The 10,262-nt window shown below is 49.8% G+C and overlaps 1 pseudogene across 1 annotated transcript in view; it reads left to right on the top strand.

Moving 5' to 3' along the window:
• The first annotated feature begins 315 nt into the window (after nt 1-315).
• Nucleotides 316-10,262, top strand: part of LOC104663249 — a 76,527-nt pseudogene continuing 66,580 nt past the window's right edge. The window contains exons 1-7 of the transcript XR_004056712.1: nt 316-443; nt 573-842; nt 1,089-1,361; nt 1,937-2,212; nt 2,317-2,433; nt 2,875-2,907; nt 3,014-3,061. The product of XR_004056712.1 is annotated as an HLA class I histocompatibility antigen, B-67 alpha chain-like (transcript). The remainder of the gene's footprint in view (nt 444-572; nt 843-1,088; nt 1,362-1,936; nt 2,213-2,316; nt 2,434-2,874; nt 2,908-3,013; nt 3,062-10,262) is intronic.

The following is a 10,262-nucleotide window of genomic DNA, read 5'->3' as shown; positions in this document are numbered from 1 at the left end:
AACCTAGGGGGTCTCTCCCTGGTTTCCACAGACAGATCCTTTTCCAGGACTCAGGCAGACAGTGTGACAAAGAGGCTTGTAGGAGAGCGATCAGGACGAAGTCCCAGGTCCCGGGCGTGGCTCTTAGGGTCTCAGGCTCCGAGAGCCTTGTCTGCATTGGGGAGGCGCAGAGTTGGGGATTCCCCACTCCCCTAGTTTCACTTCTTCTCCCAACCTGTTTCGGGTCCTTCCTCCAGGATACTCGTGACGTGTCCCAGTTCCCACTCTCATTGGGTGTCGGATGTCTAGAGAAGCCAATCAGCTTCACCGCAGTTTCAGTTCTACAGTCCCCACGCGCCCACCCAGGCTCAGAGTCTCCTCAGACGCCGAGATGCGGGTCATGGCGCCCCGAACCCTCCTTCTGCTGCTCTCGGGGGCCCTGGCCCTGACCGAGACCTGGGCCGGTGAGTGCGGGGTCGGGAGGGAAATGGCCTCTGCGGGGAGGAGCGAGGGGACCGCAGGCGGGGGCACAGGACCCGGGGAGCCGCGCGGGGAGGAGGGTCGGGCGGGTCTCAGCCTCTCCTCGCCCCCAGGCTCCCACTCCATGAGGTATTTCCACACCGCCGTGTCCCGGCCCGGCCGCGGGGAGCCCCACTTCATCTCCGTGGGCTACGTGGACGACACGCAGTTCGTGCGGTTCGACAGCGACGCTGAGAGTCCGAGGATGGAGCCGCGGGCGCTGTAGGTGGAGCAGGAGGGGCCGGAGTAGTGGGACCAGAACACACGGATCGCCAAGGCCAACGCACAGGCTCACCGAGTGGGCCTGCGGAACCTGCGCGGCTACTACAACCAGAGCGAGGCCGGTGAGTGACCCCGGCCCGGGGCGCAGGTCACGACCCCTCCCTATCCCCCCACGGACGGCCCGGGTCTCCCCGAGTCTCCGGGTCCGAGATTCGCCCCGAGGCCGCGGGACCCGCCCAGACCCTCCACCAGAGAGAGCCCCAGGCGCCTTTACTGGGTTTCATTTTCAGTTGAGGCCAAAATCCCCGGGGGTTGGTCGGGACGGGGCGGGGCTCGGTGGGCGGGGCTGACGGCGGGGGCGGGGCCAGGGTCTCACACCCTCCAGAAGATGGACGGCTGCGACCTGGGACCCGACGGGCGCCTCCGCGGGTATGAACAGTTCGCCTACGACGGCAGGGATTACATCGCCCTGAACGAGGACCTGCGCTCCTGGACCGCCGCGGACATGGCAGCTCAGAACACCCAGCGCAAGTGGGAGGCGGCCCGTGCGGCGGAGCAGCACAGAGCCTACCTGGAGGGGACGTGCGTGGAGTGGCTCCGCAGATACCTGGAGAACGGGAAGGAGACGCTGCAGCGCGCGGGTACCAGGGGCAGTGGGGAGACGTCCCCATCACCTCTAGATCGCCCGGAATGGCCTCCCATGAGGATGGGAGGAAAATGGCATCAGCGCTAGAATGTCGCCCTCCCTTGAATGGAGAATGGCATGAGCTTCCCTGATTTCCTCTGAGGGCCCCCTCTGCTCTCTAGGACAATTAAGGGATGACGTCTCTGAGGAAATGGAAGGGAAGACAGCCCCTGGAATAGTGATCAGAGGTCCCCTTTGACCCCTGCAGCAACATTGGGCACCGTGAATTTTTCTGTCAGGCCTTGTTCTCTGCCTCACACTCAATGTGTTTGAAGGTCTGATTCCAGCTATTCTGAGTCCCTCGGCCTCCACTCAGGTCAGGACCAGAAGTCCCTGTTCCTCCCTCAGAGACTAGAACTCTCCAAAGAATAGGAGATTATCCCAGATGCCTGTGTCCAGGCTGGTGTCTGGCTTCTGTGCTCCCTCCCCCACCCCAGGTGTCCTGTTCATTCTCAGGGTGGTCACATGGGTGCTGCTGGGGTGTCCCATGAGAGATGCAAAGCGCCTGAATTTTCTGACTCTTCCCATCAGAACCCCCAAAGACACACGTGACCCATCACCCCGTCTCTGACCATGAGGCCACCCTGAGGTGCTGGGCCCTGGGCTTCTACCCTGCGGAGATCACACTGACCTGGCAGCGGGATGGGGAGGACCAAACTCAGGACACCGAGCTTGTGGAGACCAGGCCAGGAGGAGATGGAACCTTCCAGAAGTGGGGAGCTGTGGTGGTGCCTTCCGGAGAAGAGCAGAGATACACGTGCCATGTGCAGCACGAGGGGCTACCGGAGCCCCTCACCCTGAGATGGGGTAAGGAGGGGGATGGAGGGTCATGTCTCTTCTCAGGGAAAGCAGGAGCCCTTCTGGAGCCCTTCAGCAGAGTCAGGGCCCCTCACCTTCCCCTCCTTTCCCAGAGCCATCTTCCCAGTCCACCATCCCCATAGTGGGCATTGTTGCTGGCCTGGCTGTCCTAGGAGCTGTGTTCACCGGAGCTGTGGTCGCTGCTGTGATGTGGAGGAGGAAGTGCTCAGGTAGGGAAGGGGTGAGGGGTGGGGTCTGGGTTTTCTTGTCCCACTGGGGGTTTCAAGCCCCAGGTAGAAGTGTTTCCTGCCTCATTACTGGGAAGCAGCATCCACACAGGGGCTAACCCAGCCTAGGGCCCTGTGTGCCAGCACTTACTCTGTTGTGTAGCACATGTGACAATGAAGGACGGATGTATCACCTTGATGATTATGGTATTGGGTCCTGATTCCAGTATTCACGAGTCAGGGGAAAGTCCCTGCTAAGGACAGACCTTGGGAGGGCAGTTTGTCCAGGACACACAGCTGCTTTCCTCCTGTTCCCTGATCCTGCCCTGGGTCTGTAGTCATAGTTCTGAAAATTTCTCTTGGGTCCAAGACTAGGAGGTTCCTCTAAGATCTTATGGCCCTACTTCCTCCCAGTCCTCCTCACAGGACATTTTCTTCCCACAGGTGGAAAAGGAGGGAGCTACTCTCAGGCTGCGTGTAAGTGGTGGGGGTGGGAGTGTGGAGGAGCTCACCCATCCCATAATTCCTCCTGTCCTGTGTCTCCTGCGGGCTCTGACCGTGTCCTGTTTTTATTCTATCCCAGCCAATGACAGTGCCCAGGGCTCTGATGTGTCTCTCACGGCTTGAAAAGGTGAGATTCATGGGGTCTAGAGTTGGGGAGCGGGGGCAGAGGGGAAGGGCCTGGGTAATGGAGATTCTTTGATTGTAACATTTCGAGTGTGCAGTGGCCTGTTCAGAGTGCCATCACTTACCATGACTGACTTGAATATTTTGTTCATGACTTGTTTTCTGTAGCCTGAGACAGCTGTCTTGTGTGGAACTGAGAAGCAGGATTTCTTCACATCTCCCTTTTGAAGACACTCTGGCATCTCTTTCTGCAAAGGCATCTGAATGTGTCTGCGTCCCTGTTAGCATAATGTGAGGAGGTGGAGAGACAGCTCACCCCCGTGTCCACCATGACCCCTGTTCCCACGCTGACCAGTGTTTCCTCCCCAGTCATCTTTCCTGTTCCAGAGAGGTGGGGCTGGATGTCTCCATCTCAGTCTCAACTTTATGTGCACTGAGCTGCAACTTCTTACTTCCCTACTGAAAATAAGAATCTGAATATAAATTTGATTTCTCAAATATCTGCTATGAGAGGTTGATGGATGAATTAAATAAGTCAATTCCTAGAATTTCAGAGAGCAAATAAAGACCTGAGAACCTTCCAGAATCCGCATGTTCCCTGTGCTGAGTCTGTTGCGGGTGAGGGTGGAGAAGGCAGTGAGGAGCCCAGTGTGGACTGGGCCTGTGCCTGGTTGCTGTTCAGTTCTTCATGGACTTTATGTGGTCAGTCCTCAGCCGGGTCACCTTCACTGCTCCGTCGTCCTTGTCCCTTAGGTGGAAACTTGTCCAGCGGGAACTGTGACCACAGAGGCTCAGACATTGCCCAGGGCAGCCCCTGCACACGGGGGTCTCTGTGTATTCTGAGACAAATTTTCAGAGCCATTCACCTCCTGCCCTGCTTCTAGAGCTTCTGTTCTGCTCTGCTCTCCTGCCCTCTCTCCCTGCCTTGGTTCTTGTGATCTTGGTGCTGAATCCAATCCCAACTCATGAGTCTATAAAGCAGAGTCTAATTTAGACTTATGTTTGTCTGTGAAATTGGACCCATCATCAAGGACTGTTCGTTCCTGAAGAGAGAACCTGCTTGTGAGCTGCAGTGTGCTGGGGTGGGGGTGGGGGCACTGGGGGCATTGCTGTAGAAAGAGGGATGGGGGAGGGAGGACACACAAGCAGCACTGCTGAGAAAAACATAGGTGGCCTCTATCTCAGTGTGAGGGGACCTTGTGCTGTACCTGCCACAAAGCAGCATTTGGCCTAAGGCTATGTTAATAAAGATGCTGCCTTTAGAATAGGGAGGTGCTCTACAGTGATCATTCATTCAACTGAACTTTGTCATTGGCCAGACGTGGGACAGAATGGTCCTGCATCTGGGAACACCATTGAAGTAAAATCAGAAAAGTCTCTGGTCTTTTGTAGCGTATGTTCTAGTGGGAAGAGGCAGATGATAGATACACTATAACCAGAGTAAGGAAGGAAAGTGCTAGAAGGTGGTAAGTGCTGTGAGGCAGGTGATCCAGGATGTGGGCAGTGGGGACAGGGAAGGTGGCTGTTGTGCTGGGTAGTCAGTGTGTGCCTTGTTGCAAAGGTGATCTTTGAGGAAGGATTTGAGGGACATGAGGATGTCTGGGGAAGTTCTTTCCAGGTAGAGGAACCTCCAGTCGAAATGCACTATGGCAGGAAGGTGTCTGTGTTCCCAGAAGAACAAGGAGGCCAGGAAGGCTGGACAGAGAGAAACTGGGGTGAGGTCAGAGGTGTGGCCAGAGCAGGTGTGTGGGGAAAAGAGAGGTCAGCCTGTTACTGTGTCTATATAGAAAGAAGTAGATTTAAGAGACTCCATTTGGTTCTGTATTGGAGATGCTGTTAATCTGTGACCCTACCCCCAACCTTGTCCTTGCAAGAGACATGTGCTGTGGTGACTTAAGGTTTAAAGGATTTTGGGCTGTACAGAATGTGCTTTGTTAAACAAGTGCCTAAAAGCTGCTTGTGGTTAAAGGTCATCACCATTCTCTTAATCTCAAGTAAGAGAAAAACATTTGTCTCCTGCCCGTCCCTGGGCAATGGAACATCTCTGTGTAAAACCCATTGTGTGCTTTGTTTACTGAGCAAAGAGAAAACTGCTTTTAGGAATAAGGTGGGATTTGCTGGAGCAATACTGCTAAAAGGTATATGGAGATGTTCGCATATGCATCTCAAGGCACAGCATTTTCCTTGAACTTATTCAGGTCACAAAGATATTTATCTATATGTCTTACTGCTGATTTACTCCCTTATCTTTTTGATGGTAAAGATAATTATCAATAAATACTAAGGGAACTCAGAGACCGGTGCCAGCGTGGGTCCTCTGTAAGCTGAGCACGGGTCCCCTGGGCCCCGCTTTTCTTTCTCTATACTTTGTCTCTGTGTCTTATTTCTTTTCTCAAGTCTCTCGTTCCACCTAACGAGAAACACCCACAAGTGTGGAGGGGCAGGCCACGCCTTCACAGGTGGGCTTGAGGGGAATAGGGTCGGATCTGACCTTTACTCTGAGTGGGATGAAGAGTTAAAGGACAGTTTTGAGCAGAAGAGGGCCATGATATAACTTATGTTTTAAAAGGATCTCTCTGACTGCTGTGCTAACAACAGAATTGAGAGGTGAGGGACGAGGGAGGCAGAGGGGAAAACAGTAGGAAGCCAGTGCAGTGTTTCAGGCTGGAGATGTCAGTTATCTTGACTGGGCTGTGAGCAGGGGAAATAGTGGGATGTGAGGGGATTCTGGATGCATTTGAAGATGAACTCACAGCATTTGTCAATGGATTGTATCTGTGGTGTGAGAAAGACGAATCAAGGACACCCATAGTTGTAAATGAGTGAGTAGAAGGAAGGGTGGAGCTGCTGTCAGTGGAGATGGGGAGACTCTGGCAGGAGCATACTGAGGAGGGGGCATCACAGGCACGCAGTGGAGATGTCTACTAGGAATGCAGGTAGGGGACCTGGGGTGGAATTTGGACAGACAACTCCAGAGATTAGAGGAAAGGAGAAATAGACTGGGCAGGAGAAATAGATTTAGGAGGTCACACCATATGAACGATACTTAAAACCTTAAGCATGGATGAGGGAACCAAGGGAGTGATTGACTGTGGAAAAGAATGAGGACACGGACTGAACCCTGAACCTCCAGTTCTAAGGGATGTGATCAGACCACACCCAGAGCAGACTGCACAGTTCTGACCCCAAGTCTAGAGGACACTTAGACAAGGAACTCCCGTGTGCACAGGGATCACCCAGACGTGGTGCTGAGATCCAGGAAGTCTGGAGTCTAGCAAGAGATTCTGTATTTATGACAAGGCTGGAGTTCATGTTGCTGTTCTCCAGATCACACTTGGCGTAGCAAGAACACCAGGATCTCATATGTCTGAGCATCAGCCTTACCTCTAGGGCTTGTTATGTAAACGATTCCTTGGTCTTGTGCACAATACTCTGAGACAGGGTTTCTGGGGAGTGGCGTGAGTATTTTCTAAGCCCCCTGCCATATTGAAGTCATGTTTATCACTGAGGAGATTGCAAATGTTTTAGAACCTGGTTGTCAGGAAACAGGGACAAAGACCAAATATTGTTATTGGACCACAGATCACACCCCGGTTTTGACCACATTATCTCTTTTTATAATATTTATTATTTTATTTTAGAGTTAATCTCTTGCTCTGTTGCCCAGGGTAGAATGCAGTGGCACAATCATAGCTCACTGTAACCTCGAATTCCTGGACTCAAGTGATCCTTCTGCCTCGGCCTCCTGAGTAGATAGCATTACAGGTGCACACCACCATATCCAACTAATTTTTAAATACTTTGTAGGAATGGATCTCACCATTTTGCCCAGGCTGGTCTCATACTCCTGGCGTTAAACAATGTTCCTACCATTGGTTCCCCAACTGATGGAATCACAAGCATGAGCCACTGTGCCTGGCCAATCACATATCTCCTATACCAGAAGAATCATAACAGTGAAAAGATCCTGGTACATTGCCAGAATCCTCTTTGGTGATTAACAATTTTCCCAGTGCAGTCCCAAAACAGGCATAGTCTCAGCAAAATATGACTGCACCCTTTCAGGTATCTGGTGAAATTGAGTTAAGAGACAATACCATCTCTTGCTTATACTGCTTTCGAGTAGTTCATGTAACATTGGATTTTCCTTATTACATAACCCATTTATTCATTCATTTACCCTCAGCTACTATTTCTCCTTCTCTTCATTTATACTGAACATTTATAATTTTGGAAGGAACACTACATTCTGCTGCTGTGCTGGCTTAGACTTCGGGGACCAATACTGTTCTAGCAAGTGTCTCCCATCATCCATTCCAGTTCATGGAGGGTAGGGTTATGCAGGTAGAGAACTGGGTGGCTACCTGACCCCAGGCAATACAGCTGCATTCAGTGTTAGCCCCAACTTTGCCAGGTGCAGTGAAGGCACAACCTACTTCTCCAGGCCCTTAGGAATTATTACATAAAGGACATAAAATATACTTACAGTTTCTTGCTTAGGAATAATTCCTGTTGCTGGACTCTATTTGCATCCCTAATCCTGGGACCACTGTATCAGGGATGAGAAAAGCAAGTTGAGGTGAATTACAGTCATCATTCCAGTGTCCTCCCACCATGGGAAGGAATATCTGTAGATCACACCAGCACCTTCCCCTGATCCACCAGGAAAAGAGAGGATACTCTCATGTCAAGTGTGAGCACACTCATGAAGGTGTATAAGCCCACCCTTCGTGCTTGTTTCCCCACTCTTGCTTTATACACCCAATGTTTCAACTGGCTATTTTAATTCTCTATGGAACTCTTCCTTTGAGGAGGATGTCTCTCTGACTATTGTTGGACATTTTGAGCAGGTGCATTTTCCGGTGTAAAGAAATATGACTCCGTGGTCCACATGGTTGCTGTACCTCCCATTCAAGTTCTTTGTAGTACTCTGAGCATTTGCATCTGAGACAAAGCAGGGACCTCTCTTAGAAGCCTGCCAGGGCCTCCCAATCTGGAAATAAAGAAAAACCTTCAGTTTCTTCAAGAGAAATTCCAGGCACCTAGCCGGTCCTAAAAAGGAAGTGAGTGACCTTATAAACAAGAAGGTAATGATAGCTTAAAACAATAGCTAAGAAAGTTAGAGTCACAAGTTGTTTGATTCTCTATAGAAACTAAAAGCAACATCTTAACATATGTCCCTGAGTTGTTTTTCAGAAACATGGAATCCCACCTAATAGATCCACTGATAGGGAGACCACAGATAAGGGGAAACTGAGGACTGAAATCTGACCGCTGTTCTTTGTTCTAAATTTCTTCCTGAGAGGACCAGAGAGAGTCAACGCTATAGGCCAGGCCTGAACATTCCTCTCTACTGCCTCCAGCTGTGTAAGGAAGCTGTGTAAGGAACCTTTGCTTCCTTATCTATCATAAATCAGAGAATCTTTAAATCTACTTAAGACCTGTAAGCTCCCTCATGAGGATTTTCCACCTTTTAAGGCCGAAGCAGTGTATCACTTCTAGGCATTGATTTATGATGTTGCCTGTAACTCTGCTTTCCCGAAATTTGCCCTCGCCTTTAAAAATCCTTGTTTGTGAGCCATCAAAAAGGAAAGGGTGGGACTTAAGTGTGAGTTGCCCCATTCTCCTTGTTTGGCGCCCTGCGCATAAATGCCCTCCTTTCTCCCACTACAAACTCAGTGTGGATGTTTGCTTTTACTGCCCCAGGTGAATGGACCCCAGTTTAGTTTGGTAACACACCTACCACCAGCTGAACAAAGGCCACTCCAGGGTGAGGATCTATTCCTGTCAAGACCCATTTGCTGCTTCCTGGGGCTAATGGTATCAGTCTAACTTGCCAGCTATGTATTTTCAAGGCCTTCCCATAAAAGATTCTGCCACATAGCCATATACTATCTCTCTCTCTCTCTTTTTTTTTTTTTTGTTAAAGCACTTCTTATGTGTGTTTTGTGCCTGTGATGTGTGGAATGCAAGAGGAGTATTTCTTGATTCCACCTATCTCTGCATTGCTAAGGCCCCAATGTTTACTTATTTCATGGACTCAGGTGATCACCACAAGCAAACGTGGGTTTTTTGTTATTGTCGCTTTTGAGATGTGGTCTTGATGTTTCCCTAGCTGCCCTCAAATGTTGCTCAGGCTAAAATCTAACTCCTGGACTCAAGATATCCTTCTGCCTCAGCCACTTTCATAGCTGGAATTTCAGGTGCACCTGGCAAACACTTGGAGATAAATTCCTGTTGATTTCAATCACCTTCCAAACCTGGAAAGGAGGCATTCGCAGGGGCATTGAACAGCACCGAGGGCACGGTGCTAAATGATTCATGAGAAACTGACCTCATGATCCAACCACCTCCCTCCCTCCAGGCCCCACCTATAATGCTGGGATCACATCTTGACATGAGATCTGCAAAAGAACAACATCCAATCTATATCATGAATCAACAGATCTTACATTAATGAACCCCTCAAATTACCGTAGTGATTTCCATAGGACTTGCCTCATATGGGCATTCTTTTCATAGGTAACTTTCCCATTGCTCTCCTGATTAATTATACAGCCAGGCCATTAGTCACTCCCTGTAAATCAGTAAAAACTAAAACATAGGAGCTTTATCATTGTTCAATTCTTCCACCACTGCTAAGAAAACACCATGCAATTAAGTCCACAAGAGCTCTTCTGTTTTTACCTTCTGTGATAAAAGAGGTGCACTTCCAAACAGGATGTTGTCCATTCATCTTGCAAATGCACTACACAAACCAACCAGCTGTTTGTGGGTCAGTTGACTGATACTGCAGTTCAAATCCCAGCGCTGTCTGCTGCAGAGTTCCCTCTTCCTCGAGGAAAGTCAGTGTTTTGTTTAATTTACACCTTCAATGAATGGAATGAAGCCCACCGACATTATAGACATCAATCTACTTTATTCAAAGTCTAGCTGTTTGTATGTTAATCTCATCCAACAAACATCCTCACAAATCATCCAGAATAATGCTTGACTACCTATCTAGGCACCATGCTTTTGCCAAGATGACCAATAATTTTTTTTATTATAATTATACTTTAAGTTCTAGGGTACATGTGCACAAGGTGCAGGTTTGTTACATATGTATACATGTGCCATGTTGGTATGCTGAACCCATTAACTCGTCATTTACATTAGGTATATATCCTAATGCTATCCCTCCCCACTGACCCCACCCCATGATA

This window comes from Rhinopithecus roxellana, chromosome 4 (genome assembly GCF_007565055.1).
Source record: "Rhinopithecus roxellana isolate Shanxi Qingling chromosome 4, ASM756505v1, whole genome shotgun sequence".
Classification (NCBI taxonomy): domain Eukaryota; kingdom Metazoa; phylum Chordata; class Mammalia; order Primates; family Cercopithecidae; genus Rhinopithecus; species Rhinopithecus roxellana.
Note: the sequence above shows the minus strand (reverse complement) of the source record. Positions and strands in the feature narration are given on the sequence as shown.